Below are 19314 nucleotides of genomic sequence, written 5' to 3' on the forward strand. Positions count from 1 at the left end.
AAAGCCGTCCACAATTGAGAAAGTCTTGCCGATGCAGGATTTTGTGCACGAACTGACCTCTCGACTACGTCCCATAAATGTCGGATAGGACTCATGTCGGGCGATCTGAATGGCCAAATCATTCCTTCGAGTCGGCCGGAGTGGTCAGCGTTTCTACGCGCTACAGTCCGGAACCGCGCGACGGCTACGGCCGCAGGTTCGAATCCTGCCTCGGGCATGGATCTGTGTGATGTCCTTAGATTAGTTACGTTTAAGCAGTTCTAAGTTCTAGTGGACTGATGACCTCAGATGTTAAGTCCTATAGTGCTCCGAGCCATTTGAACCATTCCTTCGAAATGTCCCAGATGTTCTTCAAATCAATCACGAAAATTGTGGCCCGGTGACATGATGCATGTCATTCATAAAAACTTTATCATTATTTGGGAACGTGAAAACAATGAATGCCAGTAAATTGTCTCCAGGTGTCCGAAAATTAGCATTTATAGTGTTGTGGATTGGCAAGAGAGCCAACCCACTATGAGAGGAAGCCGAAAGGCACGCGTTTTAGCTCACGCAGGCTGGCGTGAGGTCTGGAACAGGACAAGGAAGTTAGACTTTAGCTAAAAAGGACGTAGCTGTTGGAATACTTAACTTTAATCCGTAAATGGTGAACATCGCTCTTGACGGTACATCTTTTACAGCATCAATAGTAAGTGGTAACGGCGCTTTGCTAGGTCGTAGCAAATGACGTAGCTGAAGGCTATGCTAACTACCGTCTCGGCAAATGAGAGCGTAATTTGTCAGCCAACCATCGCTAGCAAAGTCGGCTGTACAACTGAGGCGAATGCTAGGAAGTCTCTCTAGACCTGCCGTGTGGCGGCGCTTGATCTCCAATCACTGATAGTGGCGACGCGCGGGTCCGACGTATACTAACGGACCGCGGCCGATTTAAAGGCTACCACCTAGCAAGTGTGGTATCTGGCGGTGACACCACATATAGTCAATGATTTCTGCAAACACAGCCCACACTATTATGGAGCCACCACCAGCTTGCATAGTGCTTTCTTGACAACATGGATCCGTGGCTTCGTCGGGACTGCACCACACTTGAACCCTACCATCAACTCTTACCAACTGAAATCGGGATTCATGTGACCACACCAGGCTTTTCCAGTCGTCCACGGCCGAACCAATATGGTCACGAGCCAAGGAATGCGTTACAAGCGAGATCGCGCTATTACCGACGACACTTCCGTCGGTCGTCTGCTGCCTCAGCTCGTTAACGCCAGATTTCACTGCACTGTCCTAATGGATACGTTTGTCGTACGTCCCACATTGATTTGCCCGGTTATTTTACGAAGTGTTGCTTGTCTGTTATCGCTGACAACTCTACGCGGACGCATCTGCTCTCGGTGGTTAAATGAAGACCATCGGCCTCTGCGTTGTCCATGACGAGGTGTAATGCCTGAAATTTTTTTATCATTGACACTGTGGATATTGGGATGTTGAATTTCCTAACCATTTCCCAATTGGAGGGTCAATGCGTGTAGCTCCGCTTTCAGAGTCTGCTAACTGATGCCGTGCGGCCATAACCAGGGCGGAAACCTTTTCACACGAATCACCTGAGTACAAATGACAGATCTGCCAATGCACTGTCCTTTTACACCTTGTGTACACGATACTGCCACAATCTGTATACACGTGCATATAGCTACTCCATGACTTTCCTCACCTCAGTCTATACCTTAGAAGAATTTATTCACGAAATGCTCACAGACGAACAAACTGACTCATACACACAATTCACACACACACACACACACACGCACGCACACGCACAGACAGGAGCGAGCCCGCTCGCACCAACACGCAGGAACGCACATGCAGTCACTCTGTCCAGTGAGGTTGACGACCAATGTCTGTTCGACAACATACCCACCAAACCATTTCTTAGTTGGCGTGGACCTGTAGGGCCTTCCAACTTTCTTGGCAGTGCAAAAACTCTGAGAACGATAATGAAGGATAACGGACTGCTACTTACAACATTTTGCTGATAATGAAATGATCTATCGCACAGCTCTTGCGGAAGAGTATACTTCAAGTAACAAACGCATCCACTGCCATTAAATCGGATTTCCTGAAGGCATCGTGGCACTGATTCAGCTAAGTACCTCGATAGTGTAGCGTGACTGTTTATCTACCACCACGAGTTTTCTGCGTTGGACAAAAGGTCACTTTTGGTTGTGTGTTCACATGCCTCTGACCGCATAATATCAATTGGATTGAGATCCGATGCTCGAGGAACGAAGAGCATTAGTTGTATTCTGTTTTGGCCCTTATATCAAACCTCAACCGCTGTGCTCTGATGAATAGGCTTGTGGTTCTGTAAATAAATTGTTGTCTAGTTTTTTCACCGATTTTATTTAAATAACTTATTTATAATTAGTAGTTTCTGCAGCGTCCAGAAACTAAGGTCCGGTCAAAGCAGAGTGGTCTAGGTTAAACAATCCTTTTAGGAACGCGCCAACGGCCTTACCGCAGTGATAACACCGGTTCCCGTCAGATCACAGAAGTTAAGCGCTGTCGGGCTGGGCTAGCACTTGGATGGGTGACCATCCGGTCTGCCGAGCGCTGTTGGCAGGCGGGGGTGCACTCAGCCCTTGTGAGGCGAACTGAGGAGCTACTTGATTGAGAAGCAGTGGCTCCGGTCTCGTAAACTGACATACGGCCAGGAGAGCGGTGTGCTGACCACATGCCCCTCCATATCCTCATCCAGTGACGCCTGTGGTGTGAGGATGACACGGTGGCCGGTCGGTACCGTTGGGCCTTCCAAGGCCTGTTCAGACGGAGTTTTAGGAACGTGGTTTACCTAGAGCATCATATGGTGAGCGTCATAGCCTGAAGCCCACATTAACACCGACCAGCTGAATCAGATACGAGCTATGTGGCATCGAACTGAGACATAATTAACGTTGGTCAATTTGAACTTATGTGTTCAACAATGTTTCACAGATACATTCTTTCTACGGTGTAACAGACAGAAAAGGTAAAAGAAATTTTCTAAATATGACCATTGTCGGACATATGAGTAAATATACAAACGATATTGTGATCCTAATATTGGAAAGAACAACAAATATCTGTTTCAGTGATGAAAAGATACATATTGACGGACCTACTGACGAAGAACAAAACGGACAATGGGAATAACACAAAATATGAAAGCACTATGAGGGGCACAGGAGGCAAATGAACAAAATAAAAAGAAGGAAGATGCAGTTCATTAGGTACATCTTTAGATACATCACCGTCCTCATCAACGTATTCGGGATAATGTAGGAGGCTAGGAACTATGAGGCGGCAGAGGACACTATACTTTCAGGTCATCATGACTAGAACAACGTGTGACAACAATATTCGGGACAACGAGAGAATACCAAGCGCCAGAGTAGAATGGTTACTTCGACAAGTTGTAGCCTTCAGGAAATGAATGAATAAGCATTTTAACTATGAAAAAGTTTTATGCTATTTGCTGTTCACACCTGCGGAAGATAGATGTCTCCTTGAGATTACAGCAACTCAACTCTTGGCTTCATGATGTTTTGTAGAATATTAACAGAGGCCTCTCCGTTGAGGATACCCTCAATTTTCCACAGGGGTGCTGCAAACGAAGGCGAGATGTAACCCCAAACGCCAACAGAAAAGCGCCAGAGTCTCTCCCTTTCCACGAGATATTTCGGACTGAAGCGCTCTCCTAGTGGCCGGTATACCTAGTAATATTGATTGATTGATTGACTGATTCTAACAGGGAAGCTAAAACAGCTTAGGTCTATCCCGCCACTGTCCGCACCGAAACTAAGTTTATTGTGCGGTATCGCTTCCTGTGTATCTAGTAAAGCCAACCAATGCCCTTAAATAGTGCAAGGAGTCCCACTACCAGTGTTTTGTTAGACACAATTTCTTGTCCCGAAGACTCTGTTTCTTTTACTCTCCAGTGCCATGCATTCGAAGATTGGGTGTGATGCAGTGTCTTCACCCTCATCACAGATTCTACATTTAGGGTCCTTTCCGTTATACCCATTGTGTGTAGGTGTTTTTTTTTTTTAAATTCCCATGGCCGGTCATCAGTCCAGTCATGAGTTTGATCTCTTTCCCGTTCAATCCCAGGATTACAGAGCATCTTTTAAATCATGGATTGGGCATCATTACCTTACCATGTTTTTGTTTATGAACCTTGGTACAATATTCTACGTGCTGTTTCCCAGGGCAGTTCCGTAGTGCTATTTGATCATAGCCTTGGTGATTGTCAGGACATGTTTCAGTCCTATAAATGGAATTGTTGCCCCCATCCTAGCCAATCTGTCGACTTGTTCATTGCCACAGATCCCTGGGTGGCCGGGGACCCACAATAGGTTTACCCTGTTGCTTCCCCCTAGCTCCACCAGAGCCCTGTGGCAATCTGCAACAATCTTAGATCTTGTTGCAGGAGCAGCCAATGACTTCAGGGCTGCCTGGCTGTCTGAATAGGTGTAGATGCTACGGTCCTTGTAGCACCTACACATATTTTCCTCCGCACATGCTATGATTGCAGTAATTTCAGCTTGGAATACGAGGCCAGTTTTCCTAGAGAGATGATGCCCTCCAATCTTGGCTGAACCCCTTACACACCTGCCCCAACGCCTTGGTAAGTGAACCAAACGATCTCCCATTAAGGTGCCGATCTGTTTTTGCCCACTGCCCCCTGCTTCCAGTTATCATATTGTAAGGCTTGTCGAAGCAGTTGGGAGTTATTGTACAGTCGGCAGGCATTTCCCCAGCCATTCCTGTACTTACCTCACTCACTATGATATTGTGTGGTTCTGGATATCCGAATGAGACCCTGTTTTTGCCAGTTTTAAGTCTGTGTGCCCCAGCTGCTGCCTACGTCTTGACCCAAAGGTGTAGTGGAGGCGTGTCCAGCATGGCTTCCATTCCAGCGGTTGGTGTGCTACTAATTCCGCCTGTAATGGCGGACAATCTCTCCACCTTAGAAAGCTCCTTAGTTGCAACCCGCTGTTCTACCTTCTTCCACCACACTACAGCCCCGTTGGAAATCCTATGTCTGACCATTGTGGTGTATATCCAGTTCATATCTCTGGGTCTTAGTCCCCAGTTTTTGCCACAAGCCCTTCTAGTATTCACTAGAGTACTTTTTGGCTTGGAGCAGATATTCTTAATGTGAGGGGTCCATGTTAGCTTATCATCTAATGTTATTTCACTATCCCCTTCACAGGTTGAGTTTCATCGAAGAGCTTTCGATTCCAACTTGAGTGTTGAATATGTCTCTTGGTAAATGGCACCACAACAGTCTTCTTAGGATTAACTCTCAGATACCGTTGGATGCACCAATTTTGCACAATGTCCAAACTTCCTTGTGCCATATTTCTAACTGTGTCAGTAAATTTGCCAAGTATTACTATGATAAGGTCATCTGCGTATCCTTGGCAGAAGCATAGTCTGGAATTTAATTCCTCAATGAGTTCGTTCACCACTAGATTCCGCCGGCCTGTGTGGCCGAGCGGTTCTAGGCGCTTCAGTATCGAACGTGGCGACCGCTACGGTCGCAGGTTCAATCCTCCCTCGGGCATGGATGTGTGTGATGTCCTTAGGTTAGTTAGGTTTAAGTAGTTCTAAGTTCTAGGGGACTGATGACCTCAGATGTTAAGTCCCATAGTGCTCAGATCCATTTGAACCACTAGATTCCACAACAGAGGGCTGGCTCTAGTGGTGTTAATTACCATCTCTTCGTGGTAGCCTCTCATTAAGCATGGCCCTGGTCCACCTGCATATAGTGGTCCCAGATCATGCACCTCTGCCGCCCTTACCATGGAATAGAGGCAATATTAAAAACGTTTCCCTGTCGTTAAAATCACTCATAAATCCAACAATACCATTTAACAAATGTCGGATCAAACGACTCTTATTACAAAAAAAGAACAACAGATTTTGTAACAGGTGTTCTGCGCTAAAATAATTTAACAACAATTTTATCTAAAACTCTTGAATTTATGATATTATATACAATTAATTCATTGTTGTCTTTCCTGAACTAGGACAATATCCTCTCAAAAATATATGATTCTCCTCCAGTCAGTATACCCTTCCGAAAAAACCATTCTGTTGATGCTTTGAATATGAGTCAAGCGTTGCTTCACAGCAGCTCCTCGGCATAAAACTCCATTATCTTTCAGCCTCCTGATCAAAGTTCTTGCATTTCCAGAAACGGAGAAATCCCTCCCTGCTGACAGCAACTGAGAAATGCCCAGCTGTCCGCCGTCTTCAGTGGGACGTTGCTGCTGCTGAGTACTGCTGAAAACTGATACTAAGGCTGCGAATCGTCTCCGATATAGGTCTCTGTACCGTACCGTACCTGCCATCCCCCGGCCGCGGTGGTCTAGCGGTTCTAGGCGCTCAGTCCGGAACCGCGCGACTGCTACGGTCGCAGGTTCGAATCCTGCCTCGGGCATGGATGTGTGTGATGTCCTTAGGTTAGTTAGGTTTAAGTAGTTCTAAGTTCTGCGGGACTGACGGCCACAGATGTTAAATCCCATAGTGCTCAGAGCCATTTGAATCATTTGAGCCAACTGAGAAATGGATTAGCGCCCATGTTGCCGAGGAGATATCGGTCGTCTCTTTAGTTAGACACCTGGGATCACACACTGCCACTTTTCCGTCCGATACGGCCTGTTCCGATTTAATCTTTCCACCAGCTTTCTGCATCTTCGGACGGACAGCAAATCCCGTACTCGATGAGCGTGATCAGCGAACTCTATTTCCTTAATTCCACTAAGCCTGCATTGTCACCGAAGCATGTGATTTTTCTTTCCTTTATTGTTATTTCATTCCTCTCGCCCCATTTGGGAAGCCATAGACTTTCAATGTATCAGTTACATGAGGTGCGTTTAGCGGCGCCCAGCGGAGAAGTTAACAGCATCCTCACTTATGCAGAACTCAATTTATTTCTAAAAGGCGTAACACAAACTTAATCAATAAAAAACATTGTTGGATATGTGCATAAATAAACGCCGTTCATCAGTAAGACAAATGAAACAATACAAATGTTATTAAGTAGTTGAGGGTAGACTTTTGTTCCGACGGCCGTTAATAGATTAATTGTAATTCAATCCGTATACTACATATTATGTTAATAAAATTTTGAAATGTAATATATTTAGCAAAGAGAGTGTGCTCTTGCGGTCGTGACTCTCGACAGTGCAGTGATAAACACTGACCTATGTGCTTATGTTGACTGACCGACAGACATTGTAGCTGAAGCTGAGATAAGAACAGGGAGACATCATCTTAGCTCTGAATGTTGTGCGCACAATGTTTTAGCAGCCACCGTAAAACATTATTCACAGATCTGATGGAGAAACTGGGAACAGTATCATGTCATTAGTCTTCTAAATAAACCAGAGATTGAATGCCCACTCTCCTTTGATAGCAAGAAAAAAATACCTGCACACACACCCGGAGCTTCTCTGCACTTGACAGTACTACACAAGTAAGTAATTTTCTGAGAAAAATGTTTACCGATTTCTTCATGTTATATCATGGCACTTGGTTAGGTAAGAAGACAGAAAAATAATGATTTTAGGGTTCTGAAGCGTAATATGACAACATATTCCTGTCGTAGTCCCGATTAGAAAGGTTACAAAAAGCAGTGGCTCGGAATTCTTTCGTCCAACTGTCTGTTTCCGTCAGTGCATTACTACAACTTGTTGTTTAAGTAGTTGTGGACAACGTGTTTTTTTAGCAGGATAAGCGTTAATTTATTTTGATAATTATACTGTGGGGGACACACAACAAGAGAGAATATATCCAACACCAGCGAAGATCTTTGCGCAAGTATGTATTCACCACTAACAGCCAGGCACCACAGCACTTCATAAAATTCACCCGACAACTGTCAGACCACTTCAGATGTCATTCAGTAAATCGTCGGATGATGGACTGGAAGTCAAATTAACATTGCTTCCCGAGTCATATTCAGCACAAAATGGAGTTCCACAACAGTGTTATAACACATCCACCTCGATAATTCCCATATGAATATTGTGGTATACAAAAAGGACCCATTATTGTGCTATTATAAAAAAAATTGACGAAGATCAAACTGTAAGATCTCGATAAATACAGGCACTCTGCCCTTTTTTCCTTTCAGTTAACCTGTCATTGGTATTTAGGAGTCTTTCTTTCTTGGGCTTGCTGCTAATAGACATCTTTCTCATTATGGCCTTTTAGCTTTTCTTGCCAAAGTATTATCAGCAATCAAATTGTAATCATTCCTAGCAGATTATAGTAACAATTGCATGACCAGAGCGGTACGGGTGCTCACTGAATATGGCAGTGTAAAGCCGTGAACCTGCTTTAAATGGTGGATAGTAGTGGCGCAGTTAATCTGGCTCTGACTGCTTAAGCGAAGACAATGTGGTGGCGCAGTCGTTCTTAAGACCAACAACTCTTATTAAGCTCTACACATTTCAACCTGTTCCGCAAACTAGCACACTCTATTCACTGATATGTCACTAGACACACCTGGTCGGCTACAGCGACTCACGTTTCACTCAAGAGCAAGCATAGAATAGAACCAGACCTTCCATCATTTGAAGGGAAACACCTGTCAATCTGCTCAATCTCATATACGAAACACCTGTTCTATTAGCACCAAGCACGCACAATTTTTTTAATTACATTAATTCTGCAGATAATTGCAACAGAAACAACAGTCACTACACAGGTTCCATATATCTCAGATATTTAAGTAATAAAATCATTACATTTCTGATACCATTGTTCTGAAATATACTGACTGTAATTTATTTGAATAAATAGGCGCCGGCGGGAGTGGACGAGCAGTTCTAGGCGCTACAGTCTGGAGCCGCGCGACCGCTACGGTCACAGGTTCGAATCCTGCCTCGGGCATGGATGTGTGTGATGTCCTTAAGTTAGTAGTTCTAAGTTCTAGGGGACTAATGACCACGGCAGTTAAGTCCCATAGTGCTCAGAGCCAATAAATAGGCGCGACATTCCGAATCATATGTATTTACCATGGATTATCGCCATCCGAAAAGAATGACTAAGGAAAGGATGCCGTTAAAGCGATACGACACAGGTAGCAAGACATGTGTTCGCCAGTCACTTGCATTGCCTCAAAAAAACTATTATATATATATGATGCCATCGATACAATGTTTGGTAATTCAATATTCTCGACAAAGATCCAGGACTCGAGCTGGATTGTACTTCTGGGTCTTCTAAATATTTACTTGTAACTGTTATGAAATATTCTAGACAATTTGTTAGTAATAAGTGACAGTGGATTGGAAAATTTAAGCCTTCGAGATCAAGAAGGTAATTCTACTAGTAATTCAAAACGTCGGTCATCATTTACTTTGTGGTAAACGTGCATCTTTCTGCCTAGCCTCTACTACAATAATTAACGTTCACGTTATCGATGTCACATTTTATGTGTGCCTACTGCACCTGTCACCATACATCCAAATCCCGCTGGAAAAGTACGAGTCAGATGTTTTTCTTCTTTGTCTATTTTAATTGAAAACGACGGCAGTGAATTTGCGTAACGTAATCCTACGAAAGCCTTGATTTTGTACTGCAGTTCCGTATCGGTAAAAAAACAGCCTTTCATAATCGTCAGGTGATTGACACAGTTCGTTAAAGTTCAGTAACTATTTATTATATGAGTGTGTGATGCCTCGGATATGTCTAAAAGAACAGACACCACGTAGAATCCGCAGTTGTGCTACATATGGTGTTGATTGAACATAGAGTGGAGAGGAAGGAAAGAAAAGGGAAGGAACAAGTGATATCAGCTGCATCGATACTCAATGCGGAGTCGGTGGTGATAAGTGAAAACGTGTGCCGGATCGGGACTTGAACCTGTGATCACCTGCTTACTAGACAGTTGCGTTAACCATTAGCCATCCGGACACGGATTCTATCCGAAATGTGCGGACTTTTTTGGCTCACACAAACTTCCAGCTACCGACACTTATCTGCAGTCGCAATCCGTCTTCTCCACGCTCGCTAATTTTAGGTTCCCTCCAGCGACTAAACGATAGTGCATACCCGCACTGAAGGTTGTTGATTCATTGGCCGTGGGGCGAATCAGTTTCATGAGTTCGTGGTATCTACCGTTTCATACGTTTCCGAAAGAACACGCATGACACGAAATGTGCGACTTCAGTGGGGATGAACAATTTCGTTCTATCTCCGGCGGAAATCTCAAATCAGCTAGCATGGAGGACATGGACAGGGCCTGTGGATATGTGGCGCTCGGTGTGAGTGGGAGTCTTGGGAGCGTGCCAAACAGTCGGTGCATTTGCAATGAACTCATTGCCGGGATGGCGCAGTGACTTCGAGAGGCTACGTTGCGTGGTGCTCCCAACAAAACGCTGGACCCTGACGGACTCCCTCTTGAATTTTACAAAAGGGTTTTCAATCTTATGGGCCCAGCATGGGTCAGGATGTACTGAGAACTTCTGAACCCCTGTTTCCAAGTACCATCTGCCTCTGGATTCCGGTGCCCAGACCCGGGGGAGGCTGTCGTCCGCTAGATTTTCGCCCATTGAAAACGCAAATACCGAGCCATCCCCGAGCCTTAGTATGTCGTCACCAACGAGAAATTTTCAATCGGACGAAGACTACATGCCATTCACCTAACTGACGGTTCTATGGGCGGCCGATGCGTGATCGTAGGTATGGACAAACACAGATTGAACTGTGCCCCGCCTCCCCCACCCCAAGTTGTTGTTGTTGTGGTCTTCAGTCCTGAGACTGGTTTGATGCAGCTCTCCATGCTACTCTATACTGTGTAAGCTTCTTCGTCCCTCAGTACCTACTGCAGCCTACATCCTTCTGAAACTGTTTAGTGTATTCATCTCTTGGTGTCCCTCTACGATTTTTACCCTCCACGCTGCCCTCCAATACTAAATTGGTGATCCCTTCATGCCTCAGAACATGTCCTACCAACCGATCCCTTCTTCTAGTCATGTTGTGCCACAAACTCCTCTTCTCCCCAATTCTATTCAATACCTCCTCGTTAGTTATGTGATCTATCCATCCAATCTTCAGCATTCTTCTGTAGCACCCCATTTCGAAAGCTTCTATTCTCTTCTTGTCCAAACTATTGCCGGCCTCGGTGGTCTAGCGGTTCTAGGCGCTCAGTCCGGAACCGCGCGACTGCTACAGTCGCAGGTTCGAATCCTGCCTCGGGCATGGATGTGTGTGATGTCCTTAGGTTAGTTAGGTTTAAGTAGTTCTAAGTTCTAGGGGACTGATGACCACAGATGTTAAGTCCCATAGTGCTCAGAGCCATTTGAACCATTTTTGAATCCAAACTATTCATCGTCCATGTTTCACTTCCATACATGGCTACACTCCATACAAATACTTTCAGAAACGACTTCCTGACGCTTAAATCAATACTCGATGTTAACAAATTCTCTTCTTCAGAAACGCTTTCCGTGCCATTGCCAGTCTACATTTTATATCCTCTCTACTTCGACCATCACCAGTTATATTGCTCCCCAAATAGCAAACCTCCTTTACTACTTTAAGTGTCTCATTTCCTAACCTAATTCCTCAGCATCACCGGGATTAATTCGTCTACATTCCATTACCCTCGTTTTGCTTTTGCTGATGTTCATGGTTCAAATGGCTCTGAGCACTATGAGACTCAACTGCTGAGGTCATTAGTCCCCTAGAACTTAGAACTAGTTAAACCCAACTAACCTAAGGACATCACAAACATCCATGCCCGAGGCAGGATTCGAACCTGCTACCGTAGCGGTCTTGCGGTTACAGACTGCAGCGCCTTTAACCGCACGGCCGCTTCGGCCGGCGCTGATGTTCATCTTATACTCTACCTTCAAGACACTGTCCATTCCGTTCAACTGCTCTTCCAAGTCCTTTGCTGTCTCTGACAGAATTACAATGTCATTGGCGAACCTCAAAGTTTTTATTTCATATTCATGGATTTTAATACCTACTCCGAACTTTTTCTTAGTTTCCTTTACTGCTTGCTCAATATACAGATTGAATAGCATCGGGGAAAGCCTACAACCCTATCTCACTCCTTTCCCAACCACTGCTTCCCTTTCGTGTCCCTCGACTCTTATAACTGCCATCTGCTTTCTGTACAAATTGTAAATAGCCTTTCGCTCCCTGTATTTTACCCCTACCACCTTCAGAATTCCAGTCAACATTGTCAAAAGCTTTCTCTAAGTCTACAAATGCTAGAAACGTAGGTTTGTCTTTCCTTAATCTTTCTTCTAAGATAAGTCGTAGGGCCAGTATTGCCTCATGTGTTCCAACATTTCTACGGAATCCAAACTGATATTCCCCACCCAAGCGACTGCTAGAAACTAATCCACCAGACTCTGGATTTCCTCCTATGCGCCCTTTTCCTTCGATTGTGACCCCAGACCTCTTTCATCCCGACGCCGCCCATTTTCCGATGACCTGGATGAATGCGTCAACTGGATAAAGGGAATGGCGATACAGTACATGTACCGTGACGGCGAGGAGGAAGTCCTCGACGTGTGGCGATACATGATGGACGAGTTCGTGGTCTTAACGAGCAGAACGCAATTACGGAACTTTTTGCTAACTATTTGGGGTCATCGTTCATGGACCCACTGCCCAGCTGGGGTGTACTCCCTGTGAGAAGAATCTGACTTGCAGACGTGATGTTTCCACGATCCCCGTACAGTAACACAAAGTCACTAATTGTGTGCAGTGGTCTTGGACACTAACGGTTGAAGTCTGATGGTACCCATTGAAATGAAGACCGCCTCTTCCTGTCCGCCCACTCCGATAAAGTGGTCTCAACAGACAAGATAACACTTTTCCGTTCACCTTACCATCATAATATTCGGACTTTGGGTCGTGGCTCCATTCAACTTGCTGATATATATATATATATATATATAATATATATAATATATGTAATACCGACGCCGCATGTTACTGAATTCTCGAAGTGTTTTTTTTAAACAGATATGTAAAAAAATAGTAAGGCAACAGCTCACGAGAAGTGGGAAAAACAGTTCAGGCAACCCCTCTAGAGGAGCATAGCATAAAAAAATAATAAAAAGTGGTTAACGCGACTGCCTAGTTAGCAGCAGATCCTGGGTTTGAGGCCCGACCAGGCACACATTTTACTCATCGCCGCTGATTCCGCATGCAGCTAATATCATCAGTTCCTTCCCTTTCCCTTACTTTCTTCCCCGCCCACCTTCAATTAATTTACATAATATTTTCTATTAGTTCATAGCCGCTCTTTTGTCGCTTATTTGCACTATTTTTTGAATGGTGGATCTGCAACAATAGAAACATCAGATGTTCAGAATACAGACTATTCGTATGGATCAAAAGTATTTATCTTCAGGGAAACGATAAAATGACCGGTCATGAAAGCTGACAACAATAAGGTGGTCAGTACACAGGGTGATTCGGCGATTATGTAGAAATTTTCAGTGATGATGGGGAAGTGTAAATGTTTTAATCTGAGTAACGGACCCTGTCCATGAAAAGAGTCGAAAGTTGCATGCAAAAACCATTCTCATATCTCTGAATTATACATCATCTACTACAAGGCCTTTGCGTTCCACGATTGGGATGGGGGTAATATGGCTCAAAAGAAGAACAAATTGTTTAGTTATTATGAGCTCTAAAATGTGTACCTTAAGAGCTATGATCACATGTTCACCAAAAGAGATGAGTTTCACTTTTTTGAAAAGGTCAGGGGCTGAACTAATAACACTCTCCATAGAGTCTTAGCACCACCTTCATGTTGGTGAACCAGTTGTTATTAAGGGTTTTCTCTATCTTAGGCGTACTGAGAATCGTAAATATCTTCAGCACAGACCGTTTTCGCTTAAACTAAAAAACTATCAGAAGTGATAATATCGTAATATTTGCAAATAGATGATTTTGGTCGTTCTTTCACTATTTATAGATTAAATGATGGCTTTGCCTAGAGATGCCTTATTCTGGATACTGCCGTCGGCGTTCTGTGTTCCTTGTTTCACGTTCTGCCTCCCCTCTCAAGTTAGCTGATTAATTTTTCTCCACTCGATTTGGAATCCGCTTGTGGTTTCCATGCACATTGGAGTATTTGATTTGGAACTTTATGCTATTCATAGTTTACTCAGTTTCTCTTTGTGGATGTTCACATCTTTCAAGCAATCCAGTATTGTTATCTTTTCAATAGTATCCCTTTGTTTTGAGGGTAGTTCCAAAGATAGTATTCTTAAGAAAAGTATTTTCAAAGTGTATAATGAAAGTGTATAATGATCAAACGACGAGTTGCCTAATGATAATGTCTACAGTATAACCATCGGAATTCTCCTGAAATTTGAATACAATTTGTTGAATGAGCTTTTTGATTATTCCATACACTTAAGAGAGAAAAAAAGAACTAACTGTTACAGTTGTTGATTTGACAATCTGCCTATTGGCTTCTGTCTCAGGTTCTTCGGCCGACGTTCATCTAATGATTTTTCTGACGTTTCGCCAGCACGAGTGGTTGGCATTGTCAAAGCTTCACCCTCCATTGCCGGTGGTGAACTGGAGGAGAGCTCGCGGCCGCAGACTATATGTACCTGGCGCGCCAACGTCCGGGGGCTTCTCCGCGGTCATTTCCGGTGCGGTTCTCCTCTTGCTTCCTGCGACGGTCGTTCGCTGCAGTACGGGAAGCCAGGATCCGTTTACCTTAAGGCTTTCCTCTTTCTTGTTTTATCAATCCAACAGACCACCGAATCCTCTGATGAAAACGCCGTTGCACCGCACTGGATCAGAATTCTGACACACAGACTCCCTGTAGTGGTTTGCAGTATGTTCAGTACATTCATTTACTTGGTTGACCGACTCGCCATGAACTAGCTGCCTCAGTTACCCAGTGCATACATTCGACTCTATTTTGTAATCACCGAAATAAAATCACGTAACTGCCACCTACACAGAACTGCCAACAGGGTAGGATGCAGAAATTTAAATAGGAAGTGTTCCTTTCTACTTGAGCTACTCCATTGCGCTGTATGTTGAAAACGTGGTGCAGTGCAAAAGAAAAGCTGTAACTGTATGTCTCTCAGAAGTCTTGATCCGGTCATATGCATTATCTCACAGCACTGTGGAATGCGGAAATTCTGGAGGAATTGTTATTGACTTCTGGATAATCTGTACCTACCTGTCAGCTAGTAGCATAATAGTAAGCGTTTCGCATTGTGTGTAAGATGTCGCGAGTTGGAGTACATTCTCTGCTACTTTTTTAAAACCTAATTCTGCTATCTGCTGAATTTATCGATATAATGGAACTTTGAACATAATTCCCTTCACTTCTCAACCCAAAATAGTCCCATGTGGAAAAAGGGTTAACGTCTGCGACATTTTGTTCTTTTCAGGTTTAATAGACGGCCAGGCAGCAGATGCATCTCGAAACTTTTGTATTATGTATGGGGAGAGCGCATCGTTCCGAAATACGTAAGAAAAGTATATTCTACATTATCTGTCGTGTGGTAGTGGCATTTTATTCTTGTTTGAAAGCTTTAACTCAGAACAAGTTTTCTACATTAATGTAATCAATAAACTGCTTGTGCATTGTCAGACTGCTACAAAGAACATAAGAGAATTTGCATATATCATTGATGATTAATTTCTCTCTCATGTTTACTATTCTTTTAACAACACTAAAAGAAACCTTACGAAAATTGTGCACTGTATTATAAGAAATGAAATAAAACTACCCATGATAACCTAACGTTGAAAGTCTGTTTTAGTAAAACTGAGTATCTGTCACAAGTGTGCCTCTATCGACACGAATTAGTAAAACACTACTCACTTATATTTCGATTGAGCCTGTGCTTAATTAGTATGCTCTGTCATACTCAAGAGGTATGCATATGTGGCATTTCATAAACAAAGTTGTCTGTTCCTAAAAACCCAACATTTGCATGTCAGCAGCGGAAAGAGGCGTTACCTGTAGTGCAGCATTGCAAGTTTTTCACCATTGCACTATGACCCGAAAGTATTTTCCTGCGATTTCTTAATCGATGTTTGATCTGACTGCTTGTAGCTCTTTCACATAAGGGATAAAAACGTCAGTGTCAGCGAGACTGGAACCGCTAACCATAACAGGCGCTTTTTCACAAGTTAGCACGTAACCACAGAGCCAGCGAAGAAGTATGTACTTTTGTTTCCTCTACACTAGTTATTTATTTCTAGTGACGAAACGAAAGGTATGTAGGGTCAATGGACGCTTATTCCATTTTCGGTTTGAGCTTCAGTATGTCGATAAAATTGGTTCTGAACTGGGAATGCAACTCAGACCGCCCTTAACGCGGAATTTGATACCTTCGTGACAATACAGTCGACTACAATTTGTTATTTGTTCAAAACTGCAGATTCTTCAACATCTCTACATACTGCGCGTGAATGGGTTCGGATCCTGGCCCAGCACTAAAGTTTTCGTTACGTATTATCAAGCTCTAGCACGAGAACGCCTATCCGCTGGTGGATAATAATTTTGTTTTTTAATGTATTTTCATTCGTTGTCAACACGGATGATATCTGACGTTTTTGATTCCCAGTGAGATGTAGAACTATTTGCGAGATCACTGTAAGTTCAAGGATGCTGGTGGAGAAAAATTCGGTAGCTGACGTCTCTTTGCGTGTAGTCAACAACGATATATGTGGGGTTCGACTCCCAGTCAGCACTGAACTCTTTGTCATATTATTTCTAGTTCAAACATGCTCACATATCACTGCTAGTGTAACAAACCCATACTTAACGTTCGTCTTCTCTAGAATATAACAGCGATAGGTGTCGCGTTGGAGTCCTGGGAAGAAAAAAATTAATGTTTCGTCTCGTCATTTCAGTTAAAACATGTAGCTACTGCCGAGAATATCCGATATACACAGTTGTTTATGCTACGATAACAATCTGATTAGGTTCTTGGTTCGAATCCCTGTCCCACACAAAGCTTTACGTCACGGCATTTCAAGTAATTTACTTGTGAAGAATCAATATTTAAATTATGTCGTAGTTCGTTAACAGGGATGATGTGTGGGAGTTCCTGTCCGTTAAAAATGTTTACGTTACGTAATTTAAAGTTGATATTTGCCAACTGAAACCGTCTAAAATCGAGGTATATCACTCTCTGTATGTCAGGAATGACTGTTAGTTTCCGTCAGTCACGAAATCTTTGCTTAGTCTGCATGACCTGGGTTTGAATCCGTATGCAGAACGAGACTGTTCGTCGTGTCATTTGAAGTTCATACATATTGTGAACTTGCTGCTCGTGAAGAACTTAAATTTTTAATGTCATGTTGTGTTACATAATAAGTACGCTATGTTACTTTGAAGAGGAAATGATGAGTACGACAAACTTACTACGTTCATTACCTACCTGACGTAATAATGAGAGTGGTAACATTTCGGGTATGTCATTTATTGTAATAAATGTGAGCTTGTAATCCTTAAGGACAGTCTTATCTGTAATAAGGTGTTCCCTGATATTCGTAGTATTGTGGTATAAATTTACATCTTGATTTATTGCGATACAGAGCATTATTTTCTTGTGGTGACTTGTTGGAATCATTTTCAATAGTCAAACGACTGTACCAAGGAGCGATTAGAGGACCTGCTAGACAGCTGCGTTATGTGGGTTGCATGCAAATCAGGAGAAATGCAATTCAGGTCGTTCGGATACTTTTGAGCATGACTGTACTTTCTTGTATTTCGACCCTCAGCAGCCACGTCTTTCAGATATAAGCTGTAATCACTTCCCAACCTACTCATCGTACACATCAGCTTTTATTCTTCCTGCTGTTGGTGTTACTGAACATTGGCAACAAGGCAGAATAATTTTGTCAGTTCTTTGACCAACTAGCTACTTCTTGGATGACACATGATCATCCTGCCAAATTCACTTGATTTTACGTGTCATTAGCATTGATTGATCTTTGTGATATTCAGTCAAGATGAGACATAAGATTATCAGTTTATGGTTTTGAGTCCAGCAAAGTCATTCCATATAGAGACTGCAACTAATTTCGTCTCTTACGTCACGATTTATCTGGTCTAGCCAACACTGGGTCAAGAAGTGAGAGGCAATTACTGGACTTCTTCACTAGTTCTGGGGTAACGTAGTCACTTGAAAACCAAGACTGTGTTGGCTCGCATTTCTAGTCTCTCTGAAGGCAGTATTGTCAGTTGTGTTACGGAACTACAAGGAACCACAGCAATGAAATCTTACGAAAACTTCGCTATCACACATCATCTCGCTACTTCCAGTACCTCATAGCGTAAAGTCGTAAAACTTACGATATTGCACAATATTGATATTGTCTCATTCCGCTTCTGCTGCCATACATTTTGCTTTTTGTGAGTAAACAGTTTTAATTATGAAATCCCGCATTTCCGTACTACTTAATTATGACAGAGGACAGCAAGTAAGCATAGGCTGTTATAAGACCAAAGGTAAGAATTTATTACTAAGACATGCCGATACAGTAATGCTCTTATTACAGATACTTCATATTTCATTAAAATAGACTTTCATTGAAAAGTTATCAAGGTAAGTTTTGCTTCATCTGTTTTTGTACAGTGTATATTTTAACAGCATTATCCATTAATTTCTGAACACAGCAGTAAACATTAGTCAACTGTCAATAATACATTCTCTCACCCCACATAAAACAGTCTGACATGGCTCAGATAGTTTACTGATTCCATGGCTATAAAAACCTCCTCCTCCTGAGTTTAACTCGTCGGCAGGCTAGGTTTGAGGTGCATTTCCGCCGGGAAACAAATTTTCTTGGCGGTTGTTCGGTAACAAGAGGGAAAGGAAACAAAAATTGAGAGCGTAAGATTAGAATAATAGGTGCATCAGGAATTACCTCCCAAATAACCTCCTGGATAGTTTTGTTTTTGAAATCAGCAATGTGTTATCGTGGAGTAGCAACACGTAATGCAGTTTCGTCCATCGTTTTTCTTACACTGCGATCGAAATTTGTCTCAGTTGTTGGCAACAAATACCAGCTGCAATGGACACACCGCTGCAGAGGAGTTGCTAGTGCACAACACCCTTTTTCAACCAACTGATGCAAAATATATTCACAGTTGTTACGGCTCAGTCGTTAATTTCTTCTTAAGGAGTTAGGATGGAGGCATCGTAACACGCCACTAGTAACAATACAGCACAGTAATGCTCACTGTATGAACTGACGTTGCTCATGGAAAACTGTAGCAATGACCACTGATTGATTTTTGAT

The 19314-nt window shown here is 43.0% G+C and overlaps 1 pseudogene; it reads left to right on the plus strand.

Moving 5' to 3' along the window:
* Positions 1 to 2501: 2501 nt before the first annotated feature.
* Positions 2502 to 2619, plus strand: LOC126413561 (5S ribosomal RNA; annotated as a pseudogene).
* The last annotated feature ends 16695 nt before the right edge of the window (positions 2620 to 19314 follow it).

Source organism: Schistocerca serialis, chromosome 7 (genome assembly GCF_023864345.2).
Source record: "Schistocerca serialis cubense isolate TAMUIC-IGC-003099 chromosome 7, iqSchSeri2.2, whole genome shotgun sequence".
NCBI lineage: Eukaryota > Metazoa > Arthropoda > Insecta > Orthoptera > Acrididae > Schistocerca > Schistocerca serialis.